The sequence below is a fragment of the Protopterus annectens genome, chromosome 2.part1 (assembly GCF_019279795.1).
Source record: "Protopterus annectens isolate FY-2018-M chromosome 2.part1, PAN1.0, whole genome shotgun sequence".
Lineage (NCBI taxonomy): Eukaryota > Metazoa > Chordata > Ceratodontiformes > Protopteridae > Protopterus > Protopterus annectens.
Genome location: NC_056729.1, coordinates 241624679 through 241645019, shown reverse-complemented (window position 1 = coordinate 241645019; position 20341 = coordinate 241624679).

Below are 20341 nucleotides of genomic sequence, written 5' to 3'. Positions count from 1 at the left end.
ATATTAAGGTGTGTCTACATGTGTGGAGCACATGTAAAGAAAATTAGTGGTATTTTCATACAATGAAAATATGAGCCTTTTTAGAGGACTAGTCTAACATTGCTGTAAGGATATTTAGTTTTGCATGTTGAGGAACATACAAAACACACTTTAATTGTGTGGTAAAACCATGCACCACACAGGCTTATATGCATTATTATCTGGTGCATTATGTTCATTTTCATGAAATCATCACTTTAGGTTCACAAGATTTCACCTCATTTTGTTAATAATTCTCACCATCTATGTACTGTCCAAAGAAGCACATATATTCCATACTTGAATTATACACAGTACAAATCTAACCTTCTGTTTTCACTTGACATAATTTTTTTTAAAAAAACCAGTTTATATACTCTTTGTACTAGTTGTGAATTCCTACATAAGCTATTGACATAGCTAGGTGCACTAGAGTCATTACAAGTTCAGAAAACAAACATGATTTTACTAGAGACATCGCCCTTTCTTTTGTACTCTAATGAAATGTTTCACCACTTATTCCATCACTGTATTCAGCAAAGTAAAATCAAGTTTTCTTCATGCTGTTTTATTTCATTTTCTGTTGACTCAACCTCCACATTATCTGAAGTATTAAGCCATTTTGTGGGTTTAGATTGAGGATAGGTTATTTGTTATATATCATGGTCTTCTAGCTAGCATGGTAGTGGTCCTGGCAGGCCACTGCCATGTAAAGGTTGACCACCTTTGTTTAGATTCTTTTAACAAGTTATATGCATATTTCCCTTTGTTGTACTTGGTCAAGCACAAAACTTATAAAGTAATGACTATATTGTCACCAAATACAAATCCACACGTGGGTTGCAGCATTTTAAAGGTTCAAGAATACAACTGAAAAGTTAGTTGCAAATGACAAGATGGTAATCATAACTTTATTTAATACAAGATGTAACACTTAGTTCAGGACTTCATCAAAAATGTCATACTTGGTAAACAAACAATTTATCTACAACCTTCAAAAATAATGAGATTTTAGAATGTGCCATCTGATAATTCAATGCTTAGAAAATGGAAAACAGTGTTTTTACTAAAAAAGTAAAAAAAAAAAACATTTGGCTAGTTTTCCCAAGTGGTTGACACCCAAATACTAAGCATGCCCAGTTCAGCTTTGCTTTCTAAATCTGATGAATTCAGACACATTCAGTACTGTATGACCTATAGATATCCACATATTAACAGTTTATTTGAAATTATGACATATTAAGATATTTAAAGTGAATGGATTCAACATAAAAATGTTTTTTAATGTGAATCTTACAGGTGTCATAAAGGTCCTAAGGAGGATCTATAGTTGTTGAATTCAAATGCTGTCACATCCTCAGTTTTCTGCAGCTTTCCTTGTCTACTCTTCAGTCACATCATGGCATACTCCATCTTTTCTCATCTATTTCTTCAAAAAGAGCCATGTAGTTGTTTTACACTGTCTGTGTTGATCAGTCCCCTCCATTTTTGACTTGGAAGACTTAACCAAATTAGCTACCCATGTCAACTTATTATGAATTTATGAATTTAGTGCTACCTTTCAACCAACTTTTGTACAGCTGATTGCAATGACACTTCTACCTTTCAATCAGTCCTCTGACATCTCTATATGGCTTTGAGAAAATATAATTTGCACCTTTCCTCTGCCACCTATTTCAGCACGGGTCTATATTAGATGCACAAAAAGACTTTAGTGCGAACGCTAGCATGAGCAAAAATGCCGGGAATTGAAACTGTGATTGTGGGGTCATGTTACAGTAAGGAGTGGGATATTTGCCCTTTCCTCACTGTACTGCGACCTCGGAGTTAGACTATATAGTTAGCTGGGGGGGTGCAGCCCCCCACAATAGCAAGTTCGATTACCGGCATTTTCACTCACGTGAGCATTCATGGTAAAGTCTTTTCGGATTTATAATACAGACCCCTTCAGCACATGTATTGTTCATGGAGTACCACTTATCATATCTATTTTGCTGTGGCAGCCATTTCTATACTCTTCCCCATAATTCTCCTGGATGAGGAATACCCCATTTCACATCCATCCCAATGGATGAGATTTGTTTGTACCTGCCTCATGTAATAATTGAATCCAGTGTTTTCATAGACTTGCTTTTTCTATGGTATCTATTATCTTCCTTCTGTCTTAATGTGCCTGTGAGTTTTTCCATCTTCCTCTCAAAACATATCTGTCCTAATTTGCTGAAAAGCAGCAACAGCTAGAACATAAATTAGTTATTTTAGAGGGCCTTGTCCTTCCCACTGTCTTCTTGGATGCATCCTGTCTCTGCCTCTTTCTTTCTAACCAATGTTTTATGTCTAACCTAATTTTGACAGATTTGGGTCTTTTTGTATCACTGCATGAGTGCAGCATGTAGGGCAAAAATGGAGAAACAGTAGGTTCATCAAATTCACTCTCCCAAGCAGGGTAGTAGCTTTATCTCCACCTTTTTCAAGTTGTATTGGTCCTGGACATTTTTCTTAACATACAATATAGTCTTCAAAATTATGTCTAACACTGACACTCCTGCTCCTAATCTATAATGCATACTTATCCTTAAACTCCCATTCACCCACACCACTATATTTCTTGGCTGATTCCCAGTACCAACAGCACTACATTTTTTTCCATTAGACTGCAGACCTGATCTTCATCCAGTCTTCCAAATCCTCAAATAACCCCTTCAGTTATAAGTTTAGATTATTTGCCATGAGAATAGAGTCATTAGCAAACATTCTGAATTACAGCTTTCTGTGACTGTTTGTTTTTTGTATGCCAAGTGTTCTACGATTTTTAGGATCATAGGTTCATAGGAGATTACTAAGCCAACACCTTAATGGCCCTTACAAGCCTAGCCAATATAACCCAATTTTACCTAATATATGGTATATCCCACCAGACTGCCACCATTTAAATGTGACATCTGGCTGATACCCCACTGGACTGCCAACAATTAAATGAGACATCCCTTACTATCTTATGTCAGTAACTAAGGCATGCCAATCCTCACTACTGACTCTAATATGAGACTATCACTTAAACAGAGGTAATATTTCACAATTTCCCTTAAAAGCACAGCAGGAACACACTCTATTTCTCATGGAACTGGACTATATATCACTGTCCACACCAATTGTATTCTTATTATACACTTCAGAGCAATGTGTCTCTGTTTAAAACCTCTGATACACTCACACTCAAAGTAAATTTAAATCTCACACATCCAAACATTTCTGAGAAAGCCTGAGACATATTTTCAGCTTTGTCCCTACTCCAAAATAACACAGTAATGTTGCCACCAATCAAAGTGTCTTCGTGCTTTCTAAATGGGTGTTCAGTTATGAAAATTAAATATCAGAAATAACTGATAGCTATGACCAGAACAGCCAGGCCTTTGAGGGGACCTGGGGAGTATCAAACAGGTATAAGCACTCTTCTCTAAAAACAGACACTGGTTTCCAGCCACAATGTAAAGCAAGGAAAAATATTTAATAATAAGTAAAATGATTACAAGAATATAAATCAATAGCTTTCAATAAACACTAGAACTCAATCACTGGAAATGTGAAAATTAAACTGCCAAATAGGAGTCTAATATTCTAGAAAAACTCTTATCTTAATAACTAAGCTTTCCTAATCTAACTAAAGAATATGGTCTCTGATGTAATCTAACACACAACAGCAAGGCCAAGACAGGCTTGCAGTTTTTGGGGAGTTCCCTTTTATGGGTGTCTACTGACTGCACGACACTGTAACTGACTGTACTTCACAAACTGAGGTGTTTCACAAACTGCTCAGAAATAACTGCAGTCTCAACTGTCTGATTTTAAAAACAACAGTCAAATATTTGAAAAAGTAATTTTTTCTGTCAATCAGCTATTTAAATGATCACTTAGCAACCAGGAACATTCTAATGACAGCATTCACTGTTCAGCTGATTCTCCGCAGTACTTTAGAATGTCCATCAAAAATATACTGACTTAGAAATTATCAAAACACTGACAGATTCTTTAAACATTCTATTTACAGAGGGAAATACTCAGCATTTAAAAAACTTATTTATATTTTCACAATTAGGCATGCTGGCATACAATACAAGTTAATCTGAGAATATGCGCAATTGTCCTGCCAGACATGCTTATACAGATGACAATATTTTCATTTTCTTCACAGATTACATGGATTTATATCTATGCATTGAGTATCTTACAGATTCCCCTGTCCATAAGGGACATAGGCACTACCCTAGGTGTGAATTTGTGATTCCTCATCCATTGATCCAAACTGTGTTTGAAGAGAGCCATGGAAAGTCTCTGCTTAATGTGAATAGGAAGCCTGTTCCAAAGAAGGGGCACTCTCTGAGACACATCTGTCTCTCCAGCATGTTTTGTTTGATTCACTAAGTTTAGATTCCTAGATTGGTTGACCTTCATGCTGTTTGACTTGTGGATGTGTAGCAGCTCAATCAGGGCTGGATTTCTGAGTGTTTTGTAGGTCGGACATAGGTCACCCATTAATAATCAATAGGAGTCAAGAGTAAAGGGATAGGGCTTTTAGTCTATCCACATGGTTCATGTTGTTTACACCCTATATTTCCTTTCAGATGAGCCTCTGAGGTCACTCCAGCTGCTGTAAGTGCCTAGTCAAGTACATGTCAAATGGCACACTTTATTCAATTATTGATCTAAAGAGGGGTGAGTACAGCAGAACTATAATTTCCTTGTATCTGGATGTCATACCTTTACTTATGCATTGTGCCACATAAAAGGATTTCCTCACCACTGTGGACACATGGTAGTCAAAGTTTGGTCTACTATCTATCTGTCTACCTAGATTTCTCACTTCTGAGTCCACTTTAAGGGGCATACAATTGATGTTGTACTTTGCAGATGTATTTGATTTCCCAAAGTATATGATGATGCTTTTTTTTTGCATTTACTTTTAGTTCACAGGTATAACAGGAATTATTTGTCTGATCTGGACCCTCTTTGAGGATATCTGCATCACAGGGTGCTTCAATGATGGCCCCACCAGCTTGGAGTCATTGGCAAGCTTTGTTATCCAGAGGCCTTCCATATTTGGCTTTACTTCACAGAGATATATTCCAAACAGACATGGTCCCAGTTTTCCCTTGTTTGTTTCTCTATTACTTAAACCTTACAATCCTGGGAAAAGAATACATGTCTGTGCTGCCAATCTTCTAACAACTTCTTGTTCTCCACTATTTTTAACTCAAGGTTTCTTATGTATCATCTAGATTCAACTCTTGATTTTCTCCCCATATCTTTTTCTTTGCAATACCTTTCTAATAATGTTACATTCACTGTGTCAGAAGCAGTAACTCTTAATGACTCTTTTCTCCTTGATTGGATCATTTCATAATGTCAATTTCTATCCATCAGTTATCTACCTTGTTTCTTTCTGATACAATCCAAATCACACTGTAAAAAAAGTGCAAAAACACAAAACACAAACCAGGAAGCACAAAAGTAGAAGAAGGGTGTCCAAATACACCACAAAAGCAGGTATTTCCCAACACAGGTTTATTGAATCCAAACCAATTTAATTGGTTTGGAGTCAATAAACCCGTGTTTGGAAAGACATGCTTTGTGGTGTATTTGGACTCCCTTCTTCTACTTTTGTGCTTCCGAATCACACTGTCATAGGATCATAGGATCATAGGAAGTTACTAGGCTATTAACCCTGAGGCCCTTATAAGCCTAACCAAGAATTTAGACCATGCTCCAACAAGTCAGCACCCTATGCCATAGCCCAGCATGGACACAGGTGGAATCCCAGCATAAGTTCATAGGTTGGTACTAGGCTATTGGCCCTAGGGCCTATACAAGCCTAGTCATAACAATTCCCTGACTATTTCTTCCCACAGTATTTACTTCCCTGGACCCCTGTCTAGCAGGGCGTCTGACATGATCTCCACGGTGAATTTCCTATCTCACATCCAATCATCAAGATTCTTTTTGAAGAGGGCCAAAGAGGAGCTCTGCTTGACATGTATAGGCAGTCTATTCCAGAGTATGGGGAGTCTCTGGGTCAGAAACCTATACCTCCAGCATGTTTTGTTCATTGTGATGACAAGGTTTAGATTTCTGGAGCATGTGTCTCTGAAGGATTGGGATTTCTTTAAGTGTAGCTTGCCCAACAGCTCTGGATTTGACATGGCCTTATATGTTAAGCAGAGATCACCTCTGAGTAGACGATATGTGACAGAGTATAGGTGGAGTTTTTTTAGATGGTCAGCATAGGGCATGTGCTTTAGGCCTGTGATTCTTTTAGTGAGGTATTTCTGCAGCTTTTCTAGTTGTTGAAGATGTCTTGGGAGAGGTACATACCAAATGGGGAGTTGTATTCTATAATGGGTGTAATGAGGGATGAGTACAGTAGGACAATGACGTTCTTTTTTCTGGATGAAAAGCCCTTACTGATGAGGTGTGCCACATAGAAGGATTTCCTGACTGTTGTGTCGATGTGGTTATTGAAGATGAAACCACTGTCCACCTGTGTCCCTAAGTCTCTTATCACACTTTCAGTGTTTAGTGTACTGCCAGCTATGTGGTAATTCATGGGTACATGTTTTTTCCAAACGGGATAACTATACATTTCTTGGCATTGAGCTTGAGCCCATGGCTCTGGCACCAAGCATCTCCACATCATTTGGGGATTCAATAATGGCTCCCAGTTTGCAGTCATCTGCGAACTTTGTTAGCCAGAGTCCCTTAGCATTGGCCTGTACTTCAGAGCAGTAGATGCCACACAACAGTGGTCCCAGGACTGAACCCTGAGGTACTCCACTTGTCAATTGTCTGGAGCTGGATTTGGAGTCAGTCAATGATATTTGGGAAAAGACAATCAAAATATGCAAGTATGACTTGGCAGAATGTTATTATTTGTGTTTAATGATGGTTATGGGTTAATAATTATGTGAGCCTGCAGCATCCCATCCACATTGGGTAGCACCACTACTCTGCCTTTCCTTAAAAATTATGTATTTCTAATATTTTCTAATAGAAATGCAACCACAAAACTCCCCACTTCTAAAATTCAACTAAAAAAAATTATACCACTCAGCCTTTCCATTTTTGTACTTTTTATTGCTGTATGCCTTTTCTTCTTCTGTGACCCTTTTTTGTGTACTTTTCTCCTGGTCACCATGCAGCCTGACCAGTCAGTAATGCTGCATCTATATCTAGTATTTTCCTATTGAAAAGATAATAGACTGTCACAATGTAGCTGTCATCTAAATAGTCATATGTGTGTGTTTTCTGACCCCTGCCCCTCCTAAAGGAGGTAGCATGCCTCTGCCCAACAGTATGGCCTCATATGTCTTCTTGTGTGTGTGTGTGTGTGTGTGTGTGTGTGTGTGTGTGTGTGTGTGTGTGTGTGTGTGTGTGTGTGTGTGTGTGTTTGTTTCTGTGCACATATCCTAACCCAAATGCATGATATATGCATCTGTCTTCAGTAGGTGCTGGCAATGTAGTGGCTTGGAGTACCTCCCCTTCTGGGAAGGTTGAGATGGTATTCATCACTCAGACAAACCTTACCTCATCACCTTCTCTAGTACCTAGTTCATTAGCTGGTCGTGACCAGGACACAGTCAAGACTTTCCCCGGGATTCATGAAGCTTGTCCTAGGTGCCGGAGTAGTGTCGGCGATCTATATATGGCCGCCAAGCGATTCAGGTACGAGCTGTTTCCATGTGCAACACCAGCGTACGCCAGAGCTGTGCAGCTCCCGATGCATGTATGCTAATTACCCCATGTGCAGCAGTGTAGCATGCAAATGAAGGTATATAGTGACACATGAAGTGGTGTAGGCGTAGCATAGGCATGAAGAAATGTAAATAAACAAAAATGGTTTACATTTTGTCAAGCATAAAATCGGAGCCATGAAAGCAGACCAAACTTACATATTATAATGTTAATATATGCCAATGGCTAAATATATAGCCAATGGCATAAAAAAACATGCACAACATATAAAAAATAACATTTAATGTCATGGCCACACTAACGCAAAGTAAAACCGCAGTGCATCTGTACACAAATGGGATCACAAGGAAAATATATTTAGATGTCATAAAACTGCAATGTAACACAATCCATGATATCCCCATAATAGTCAATAGCATGCATGCTACACCACAACCATGGTGCAAGGGTTACTAAAGATCTGTGACAGTGTTCTGTGCAGTAACTAGGAATTAGTAGTTAATGCCATGCAAATGAGTTAAGTACTACTGAATCACAAACACCCCGCCGGCGTAAGGATGTACCACACTGCATAGCAGTACAACACCGAGGAGTGGCCTGGAGGTAAACATGACATCAAGAGAGGAGTAGCTCTGTAGCTGTAAGCACATTGGATCATTGCTAATCCGGATTGCCTGTTGCTAAGCAAAGCCGCAGGTTAAGGGTGTGGAAGTAGCCATAGCTTTGCTTAGCTGAAAGCACACAAGGTAACTGAAAGTTCATGTGAACGTGGATGAAAACGCACTCGAAACCCGGTAAACGGCTGTGAGCAACGCGCACCACAGCTGAAACAGGACGGATATGGGAAGACAATAAGGAAATTCTACAGCATGGTAATTGGAGTACAAATGAGTAATTAACACCTAGGAACTCACAGTGGGCCATAGACAACAGCTAATAAGGCTGCAAGCAGCTACCTGCAGAACAGGAAAAGGGAGGTACCGTACAGCAAAGAAAAGAGAACTGCCACAGCAGAACAAAGCAAACTTGCAGTAGATCAGCTACATAACACATTTCCCAACACAATCCTGGGTTGTGAAAGTACAAAACAAGAAAGCCAGCAGCTGGATGCATGCCTGACAATGGGAGGGGAATCTGGTTGAAAATTGAAGTAAATGGCAATAGATGAATCATGGCAGCTAAGCCTAAGTCAACACAAAAGGCCCCACAATAGCAGTACCTGCTGTAAAACCCATAATTAAGATACCCTGCAGCTGGAATAGCACAAACACATGGAATTACACCAGCATCATCCATTGCACAATAGTATAAGGTGTGAAAGCCCCACACACACACTTGTGTATTCCCAGACACTCTGCACCATTGGTGTATACAGACGGGGAACTTTTAATATGTACATGTTAGGGACCACCATGGCTTTGATTCACCAGCATGTGTTGGAGACTGACGGTGGTGTGGAGGATGATGCTGACAACCATCTCAGGCACTGGAGGAGAAGATGAGTGTTCAGACCCAGGGTAACCTACCAGGGGCTACATGATCTGGAGATATTAGAGCAGTACAGGGTGGACAGGGACATCATATAGCAACTTGTTGAGCTGTGCTGGCCACACCTCAGAGACAGACGTAAAAGAGGGGAACCCATCCCAGTGGACACAAAGGTATGTGTAAGCTTGAGAATACTAGCCACAGGTACCTTCCAAAGGCCAACTGGGGATATCATGGGGATCTCACAGGCATCAGCATCCAGGGTACTCCACCAGTTCCTGGATGCCATGTTACCACATGCCAATGAGCACATATACTTCCCTCGAATGCAGGAGGAGTTGGCCAGCAATATGCATCTCTTCCACCGTGTGACAGACTACCCGGAGGTGCTGGATGCAATAGACTTCATGCACATACACATCTACTCACCACCCAGTGAGCAGGGCAGGTGCTACATAAACCACAAGGGATACCCCTCCATCAACTGCCAAATCATCTGCAATGCCCAGGACATTATCATAGATGTGTGTGCTGGCAGCCCTGGAAGCTATCACGACTCCCACATCTGGTGTGCCTCACAGCTGCTTCAGGTATTTGCCAGGAGGAACATCCCATATGGCCACCTGGTGGGGGATGCTGGCTATGCACTGGAACCGTGGATGATGACTCTCATCAGAAATGCACACAGCCATGCAAGAACGCCATAATGAGGCACACGCCGAAACCAGAATCATCATAGAGCATGTGTTTGGGTTGCTGAAATCACAGTTCCATTGCTTGGACATACCTGGTGGAGCCTTGCAGTACTCTCCAGGCATGTGTGCCCACATCTTCATAGTATGTGCCATGCTATACAATATGATCCTGCGGAACCAGCTTCAGCAGGGACAGAATGGTGAAGGCCCTCCCAGCCTACCACCATTGCCAAGGGACTCACAGGCACAGAGGGACTCAGACCATGAACACCCTGTGCTAGCTGCAGTAGACAGACGGAGGCATGCCCAGTATGCCCATGCCTTGGCAAAGAGGGAATGTATAGCACACACACTGACAGTGTAGGCACTCATGGACTGACACCCTTCTCCACCTACACACACAGCAAACATGGATAGCACACACACACACACACACACACACACACACACACACACACACACACACACACATGACCTCCTGTAAATTGTCATGTATAGGTGGTCTACTGTGTGCATCCTACATAGGTAGCCCTCAACTATTGTACACACAACCTCCATTGGTACAAGGTAAGTCAATACCTGAAGTAAATACCTGAACAGTAACTTAAGCTATCAGCATGTGTCCATACTGTATGTAGAGGTTCATAGATACATAGGTAAATGCCCAACTGCCGAGGCCACTCATAAGCATAGACAAAAAGTGTCTGCTGTAACCACCCCATTGATTAACTAACTGTCCCTCTGTGGGGCAGAGCCAATTGTGGGATCCCTAAGGTGTGTCCCTTGTTCCCCACCCACTCTGCAAGGATTCCCTGGAGTGTTAGTGAGGGGTTTTGTATAATGTAGTCAGGGATATAGTTCCAAATAATGGGGATTATCTCTGACAGGAATCTTCTCAGATGTTTACATGTTACATAGTATACGTTAAACACAGCTTGCATATATAAGTAGTTCTCCACAGAATAATAAACATGTGGAACACACAACTGCTAAAATGAGCGTTAATCACCCTTGCACTACCAGTGCCTAGTCTGAGAGGTAGGATATCACTGCCAGGATTAGAACATGCAATCATGTACACAATCTTCACAATAACATACCACTAAGCTACCTGAGATGTACCAAAGGCAGTCGTGTATACTGACACGATAAAACACAAAAGGTAGGAATGTGTTGAAATAGGACAAACCGGCATGTACCCAATGAAAGGTGTATGATATATATATATATATATATATATATATATATATATATATATATATATATATATATATATATATAGATAGAGAGAGAGAGAGATGTCGATATATAGGGATATACATATATATGTAGATATATAGATAGGTTAACGACATCTACATAACCATGGAGATACATATAAATGGGATACCTACCACATACCAACTGCTTTACATACCGACGCGTGTAATCCCGAAGGTTAAGCTCAGAAAGAACACAGTACCGAAACACCAGATGCGAGAGGTGTAAAATCACGATGTTAATGGACAGTTAGTCAGCGCTTCTGGTGTTGCGGTTCAGGTAGGTTACTGTGTGTAAGTGAATTTTTTAGGGCTGTAGTGTGTTTTGAGTGTGGTGTATGTTCTTGGGGGGGCTGTAATGTGTGGGTGTGGGTTAGCTTTGTATGTCTGTTTGCATGATCTAGGAGGTAGAATATTAAAGTAGGGGGGTGTGGGGGTGCAGACACCTACTTGGGGGGTGTAGAGGCTTGCCCACCTGCTCATACATAGTGTAGGATGGTTTGTTTGGATGTGGTGAGTAGCAGTGTGTGTGTGTGTGTGTGTGTGTGTGTGTGTGTGTTTTCCATGTTCGTGTTACTTTTGTGAGTTACTGTCACAGTCGGTAATGTGGGGTATGGGAGTCTGGGCCTGGTACTGCGTGCGTCGGAACTGTGTGGTTTCAGGATTCCATAGGTATTCCGTATACAGCAGTTGAAGTGTTCATATATGTGTATAACTTGGACCATAGCAATCACACATTCCGCCATGACCAAAATTTATGAACAAATGATATGGAGAGTATATGCCTATACACTATTACAAATATGTGCTATGGACATGAGCCAATGATAGTGTTACCACCTGTCCCACTTTGTGAGGGATAGTCCCTCTGTGGGTGCTTGTGTTCTGACCAAATATATTAAATGTGGCAAATGTTCTGGGATTGTAGGACAAAATTATGTCCCATATGTAATGTAATAGTTGCATACAATAGTTCTTTCTGTATCTAAAATACCTATATGTTACAATAAACAGGATAAGCAACTAAACTGCTACAAGAATAAGCTTATATTAAGGCAAGAAAGGAAAGTTCTATCCCTTGTACTGACCGTGGGTTTGTGTCGGCCTATAAATTCTGATTTGTGTCCCGAAAATGTCCCACTATGGCCATATGAAAAGGTGGCAACCCTAGCCAAAGAGGGCCAGTCACCAACTCAACTACAATGACTGCAAATACCTATAACAGAAATACACATCTTTCGTGTAGCAAACTTTATTACATTCTGATTTATTTCCGAAGGGATTCAAGGACTAACATCACCTGCATGCTATACAGGAACCACATGAGTGCCTTAATGAATCAGCCTGCAATTACCATAGTTTTAGTCCACTAAAGGATAAGTGTTCAAATAGGGAAGGAACCCTCACACACATATTGATTATGTATAAAAGCAGTTCCTACACACCTGAATCTGCTATGCACACCCACCAACATCACCCCCACACCCTAACAAATTACAATATAAACTGTAATAACATCACAAATCATTCACTCACTGTACGACATCTGCAGAAGTCTTAACATACCTTGTCAGAGACACACTAACATGGCCCTGTGTGAAATAGTTGCTGTTATACAATGGAACAGCTGCTGATGTTACAGAGTTTGTTTGCACTAATCCTGTTTCAGAGGGTTTTGTGAACACTGAGATGTGTTAGCATTTACTGAGTAACAGCACAGTATGCTACACTTGTACACCAAATCAAGGATGGCTGGTGAGCACACTTTAAACTACATAACAATTCATGCATAGCCGTACAGTCTTGAGCTGCCCAAACATCCTTGCCAGACTTAAACATCTGCAGAAGTATCAGGTACAAACAACCCTGCATAAGTTGCAATGTTCTGAAATATAACAGCTGTTCTCACATGTAGAACAAAATCGTCCAGCCATTACACACAATCCACAGGAGTCATGAAGCTAATATATCTCTGTCTGTCTCCATATAGCTGTTAAAATCCATCACAAACAACACATCCAGGCTGTCTTCCTTGAAAGTAAGGCAAACGGACAATGCCCAAAAGGAGTACTGAGTTATACACCACTGTTGCCATGGTATCGGCTAATGGAGTAGCTGCACAGCTGATGTGCATCTAATTAACTACTTTGGAACACCAATTGGTGGTCAAGATACCACATGTTACCGATATTTAACTAGAAAAGGATGGGTTATCACACATTCAAACCATCCGTATATACCAGCAGAACATTACGAAGAAGATTGAAACACAAACTGAAAAGGATTGACTCAACAGTTAACGACACCTCGAGTTACTAATAAGGTATGTAGAACAGTCAGTATGTCTGTGTATTTAGTACCTTTTCTGTAGTATTTAAAGTGCTCGCAATCCATATAGTAGAAACATTTATCTTGTAGTGATGTATTGTTGAGCATAGTAACGCTTGTAGTATTTGTGTGTACTGCTGTAGGTCACAAGGCAAACCCCGCATACACCACAAGGGATGCTATATAAGAGTTTTGACTAGAAATATTCCTCACCAGCCACTGTCAGTGGCAGGGCTGGTCCAACAAGTATGTGCTATAACAGGGGATAGTGTATGTTGATATATTGTAACAGTAGCCATATGTATGGGTGTATTACTGAGAAAAACATGTCGAAGGTTGGCCCACTGTGCAATTATGATTTGCATTGTGGGATATTGTGCCAATAACTGTGTAATGTACAGTATTGTAGGCAGATAGTGCAAAGGTAGGTACCAGGATGTCTTACCAAGGGTATTTATAAGCCTAGCTAGAGTGTGTTGGCTTTTGCCACCCCCATAGGTTAGTTCCCTGTTCCTCTGAATGGCAGAGCCATTAGTTCCCTGTGCCTCTGTCCAGCAGAGCCACTGCAGTGATCCCCGGGGTACATGTCTGTCTCCCATCCACACGTCATGGTTTCTCTTGAAGAGTGCTAGTGAGGGGCCCTGCCTGATGTACAATGGAATCATGTTCCAAAGCATGGGGAGTGTCCAGGTCAGGAATCTATTTGTCCAGCATGTCCTGGTCATCGTTGTGGTTAGGTGTATATCCTTAGAGCATGTGGCTCTCAGGGGCCTCTGTTTAGTGGAGTATATCCGGCAATACTGTGTTGGACATGGGCCTTGTATGTCAAGCAGAGATCACCTGTGAGTATGCGGTATGCAACAGAGTACAGTTGGAGTTTCTTAGGTTGGACTGCATAGGTCATCTGTTTGAGGCCAGTAATCCTCTTGGTGTGATACTGTTGTGGTCTTCCAAGCTGTTGCAGTTGTCTTGTAAGGTATATCCCAAATGGGGTGTTGTTTCCTTTAATGGGTCTAATAAGTCATGAGTACAGAATCACAATGGCCTCTTTTGATCTGGATGCGAACCCTATAGAGATTAGGGGGGCCATGTAGAAGGACATTCTAACCACCTTGTCATTATGGGTATCGAAGGAGAGATTGCTATCTACTGGGGTTACTGGATCCCTTATTACCTTTTCTGTATGTAGGGGACTACTACCTATGTGGTAGTCCGCAGGTAATTAGTTATATCCAAAGGGGATGACTATGCACTTTTAGGCATTCAGCTTGACGCCATGATATTGACACCAGGTATCCATCTCAGTGTGACCCTTCCAGAGGGTGTCTGTAACAGCTGGGGAAACAATTATGTCCCCTAGTTTGCAGTCGTCTGCAAACCTTTTCAGCCAAAGCCCTCCTGTGCTTGTCTGTACATCAGATAATTATATACTGAACATGAGGGGTCCTAGGACTGAGCCCTGGAGGATGCCACTTATAACTGGTATACAGTCGGACCTAGAGTATGCAACTCCCACTGTGTGGGTTCTGTCCGTGAGCCCACTTTGCAAATCATCACATGACGTAGGGGTTAATGTTCAGGTGGATGGGTATGTTGATAATAACAGAAGGAGGAATGGTGTTGAAAGCCTATGAGAGATCTAGGTAGGCTGTGTGCACCTCCTTACCCTCATCTAATGCCTTGATAACTGTCTCTAAGAAGTCCACCAGGTTTAGGAGGCATGGTCTTCCCTAAACAATGCCAAACTGGGAGGGGTCAAAGGTTTGGAGGTACCCAATGTCTCTGTGACTGAGATCCATGATGTGCTCCATAGCCTTGCAGACCAGGCTAGTCAGGCCTATAGGCCAATAGGTCCCGTGGTCCGTTGTGGTGCCACCTTTGTGGAGTGGGATAACTGTTGCTGTGTGCCATTCAGGGGGCACTAAGCCCAATGCGAGGCTCTTATTGAACATGGTGCATAGGTGGGAGCCAGTACATTCTGAAGTTCGTGTAAAATGCAACCTGGGATGTTGTCCGGTCCCATGGATGCTGTGATATTGGCTTTAGAGTGTGCAGCTTTGAGAGGGAGGGAAAAGATAGCACTGAACCTATCTGCCAGGATGTTGCCAATATCAGTTGGTTCTGTAATGTTTGTGCCTTTGTGCTGTAACTCAGAGCAGATCTGGTTGTTGATATCGAGATATGTGACCTAGCTATAGAATGCTTTGTGGTTGTTGGAATTAGTGGCGGTTTTGTTTTCGTAGCTAGCTTTGGAGGATCTTATAAGGGATCTCACCTTCTTACTGAGGCTGACCAGGGAGCTCCTCCACATATGGGATTGTACTATCATTTGCAACAGTTTCTTCCTCCTGTAGTACAGTTTGTTATATGGCAGGGGACCACCAGATTGGTTTCCTTAATTAGGAGTATAGCGTCTTGGTTCTGTTTGGGATAGCACAATCCATCATGTAAGTGCTTATAGAATGCATTTGTGTAGGATTCAGCAGTTGTAACAGTATTGTCCATCTGCATGGGTGTCATGATGTTCACCACGTCTGTCTTAAGAAGCATGAAGTTGGCTATGTAGACATATTATACTGTGTTTCCCTTAATGGGGGGTGGGGGCGGGATGTGGATATCAACAGTGTTCAGTTCACGGTCAGATCGGACCGAGGATTTGACTTCACGTGTGGAGCACCGGTCACTCATGTTGGTAATGCCTAGGTCTAGGATATTGTTGCCCTTGGTGGGTGTGTGAATATGTTGATCCAGGGCATTGGTGTTTATGAATTCCAGAAAGCGTTGATATAATGAGTTGGTACATGAGTAGTTTTCCCAGGTAATGGTGGGGTAGATTCAGTGAGACTATGTGATGAGTGTGGTGTGGTGTGAATGTTTACCTTCTCCACATGACTGTCAGGGTCAGGCTTGGTTGGTGAGAGCCTTACCTCCAGTTTGGATAGATGAGTGCATCTCTCACAGGTTGTAGTGTTGGGTGGTAGGCGGAGAGGCTTGTCTGTGTACATGAGGCAATATGTACATTGCCTCAAGATGTCCAGATTCATCAGATAGGCAGGTGAGAACACTGGCAGTTGACTCTTGGACATGTTTGAATATAGAACTACTATTTTACTTTAAGCAAGTGAGAAAAGTATGTACAAAACCTGTTTACCTCTAGGTAATGAGGAAGATTGAGCGCTATAGTAGTTATTAGCCTACATAGTGCTTCCAAGTTCTGAACAAGTGCTGAGCATGAATAAGCAATCCAGATAGGGTCTTGGATAACATAAACATACAGCCCCCTCAACAGGTACACAGGCATATATCCATGTACACCACAGGGCCCCTGTACCCACAACTATGCAGGTACAAGCTGCACTCAGGCTGCATGGGACCTGTCCACATCACAGGTTGTATCATACACATATGGCAAAACAAGATGCTCTCCACGTACACATCATGTAAAACATAACTCCATGTCAGGCTGTGTACACACTGAATGGTGCACACCAACAGGTATCACAACCCACAAAGGGGGAGACACCACTGATAATGGGAAGTACTGCACTACTACCCTGCTGAGTCTGGTCTGGAAGGCCATGAACCCTGATCAAATAATTGATGACAGCAGTACAGATGTAGATGACAGTAGGGTTGATGTCACACTGCATATCATAACCTTGCCAGGTCATGGGACATCATCACTCATACTGTGTACCATCTACACTCGGTATACTAGTTGTACATTCCTATGTCACAGGAGTGTTTTGCAATGGCACTGCTGGCAGAATCAACACTACAGAAGGTGTCTGAATAATACATGCTCATCACACCAGTGGCAGCTACAGTATGTCAGGGTTAATGAATTGTATTCCCCCTCATTGTAGTCCATACCTCACAGACAAACAGAGGGCATCTGCCTATTGAAGTATGCAAATGACTATGACCTAGGAGCAATAGCCGACTCAGTAGTGTTGTGGACAACATACAGAAGGGGCTTTGTGGTGAGGTGTGTGTGACATATGGCCACAATCTGACAGCTACATATATTGCATTGTCACCCCTATGTTAATAACCCTGTACCCATGAACTACCACCTAGACAGCGGTCAACATAATGGACACTTGTGTGTAAGGGATGCAGCTGGGCAGTTGTCTTTCCTGTGATAGCTACGTCACCACACCTGTCAGGTAGTCATATGTAGCAGCACAAATAATTGCAGGGTGCCATCCATGAATTTAGAGATCATCGTCCAACCATACACAACACTCAAGTGACCCCATATCAGATCACATATTTTCTCTAAGGGGTATTGGCCATGTGCAGATGGCCTACACCAGCCTTCCCATTCCCCATCTCCACTATGTAGCATGATGCATACCCTGAATAAATCTATGTCCAACCCAGTGATGTTGGACATGCTACACTTACACATCTTGATCTCAAACAAATACTTCATGGACATCCACCTTCCACATGCTGGACAGATCCTTGTCCCATACACTTTACATAGTCCTGCCATACTATGCATTCCTGTCCGTCAAAGCTGCACATCGCTCCCCTCTCAGACATGGGGTGATGACCGCATGGTAAATGTATCATTAACCCTGTGGATCAGTAATGTGGCACTGCTCCACCTGGCCCCACAGACCCGCCTATTGGCTACTGCCAGGTAACCTTTCATCCTAGATTCATACATGGCCCATGGCATAAAGTCCACTAGTTGATTTTGACTGTGCATGCTATAGTTGATATCCATCCCTGCAAATACCATCTGGCTAGCCAGTGTCCCATGTGTATCACATGTGCAGCACAGGTGATACATGGCAGGATGTTGAATTGCTGTACAGTGTCGTGTAGATGTATATGGCAAAACACATACATGTAAAGCCTTATGTGAGCAAGTCTGTAGGGTCACAGGTCATATCTGTTAAGGCAGTGTAAGTCTTTATATGTGACATATACACAGCATCAAGGTTGACTGCATTAATGTGGACACATCCACCTATGTGCTGATAGGTAGGAACACCAGTACAGGCAAACAGACATGCCCACATGATGACAGCATCCACATGGAGTATGAGCAATGTAATCAGGTGACACACACACATATATGGTGATAATATCCACTCACCATTGAGTGTCACATGTGTCTGACACAAACACGTCAGTGTCATGTATGTTTGCAAATACAGCTATTTAAAAGTAATAAATGTGATACACATGTATGTTCAGCTGTAGCTCTGTATGTCTCTGTGAGTACTGTGACCTGTCTCCATCATTATGTATTCCAGGTATGCCGCGTGCAAGGCTACCCCCTTATACCCACTTGGGGGATGAGGCCCTCATCCCATACCTACTTGACAATCATGATATCCTGTTCAGCCATGTGCCACAGGATGCACAGCAGCAGGATGCCCTGTGGATGGAACTTCGCATGAGGGTTAATGATGTGGTTGGCTACAACCGCACATACCAGCAGGTGCGTAGACACATTACAGACCTCAACAGCATGCGAATGCAATCGCCAGGGAACAAGGTGCAACAGGTGGTGGACCACCAACCCAGCCCCCATTCACACGTACCGAGGAGCTACTGGCCAACCTGGGGACACTTGCAGAACCACATCCACAAGCCTTAGCCGATATTGGGGAGGTGGGTGTCTCTCAACCACTGAGCCTGGAGCTGCCTGGTAAGTCAGTACTGCACCTATAACAACTATATCCCATATAGTTGCATGTGTCACTGTACAATATGTAATGTAACATCATATGCAAGGCATGTATACACACATGCCACATACTATAGTATGCTACTCTGTGTATGCACACATGTGCATACACCATAGTATAGTTTAATGTACTGGTATATGTGTTAACATGCACATTGCACCCTGTAGCCATTATACAGGCGTGGATAATGCTCATACTGCTGTGTTACTCCTATTTAGGTACCTCTAGCATTCCGGTGCGACAGCAGCCCATTGCAAGTGAGACTGTTATTATTTATCAGGAATCATAATGTACAGATCTATCTGCCATGTGCAACATGTACACATAATGTTTGGTCCTGTCACAATATACAGGTCGGACCTGCAATGCATCACAATGCCTGCCCATGTGCAACTCTTGCAAACTATGTGAATCATCTCACCGACATGAATCCTCACAAACTATCATTGCCAGATGTGTGGACAGGTGAGTATACAATGGTGGAGGTGCTGTTCACTGTAGGGACATGTACTACAGACCAGGACTACACATGTGGGGAATACAAACAGTACTACACAGTGGGCTGGAGTATGGCCAGCCCACAGGATTCACTGGTGTGGCTCATAGCCCTGCTATGAATGTCGCACAATGTGATGTGCTATCTTGACATGTCCATGACATCTAGTGGCCTGGCTGCAACACTGCCTACCTAACCTGAAAACATATTTTACATACCTCCCTTTGTCTGCATAACCCTGTCGTCAGTGGAGCATATGAAATAGCTACCCGTCACAATAATTTGGCCAACACATGTACACACATGGCCATGGAGGATGGCCAGAGACATGGAGCAACACTCAGAGTAGACGTGATGTGCTTGTGTGTACACCCTGTCATAAAATGGCTACACATGGTCCAACTATGGCCTTTGTCTAATGGTTATATTGTAGATGTGGAACACTAGACATCCTACAGGCTTGTGCACATCTTATGTAGGCGTAATATCAATCCACCACATAAGAAGTGTTGAACATCTTGAGGGTGTCACGACATGACAGCAGTCACCTGCACAGTATCCACATCAGCCCACAGATACAGTACATTCCCCTTGCTGGTG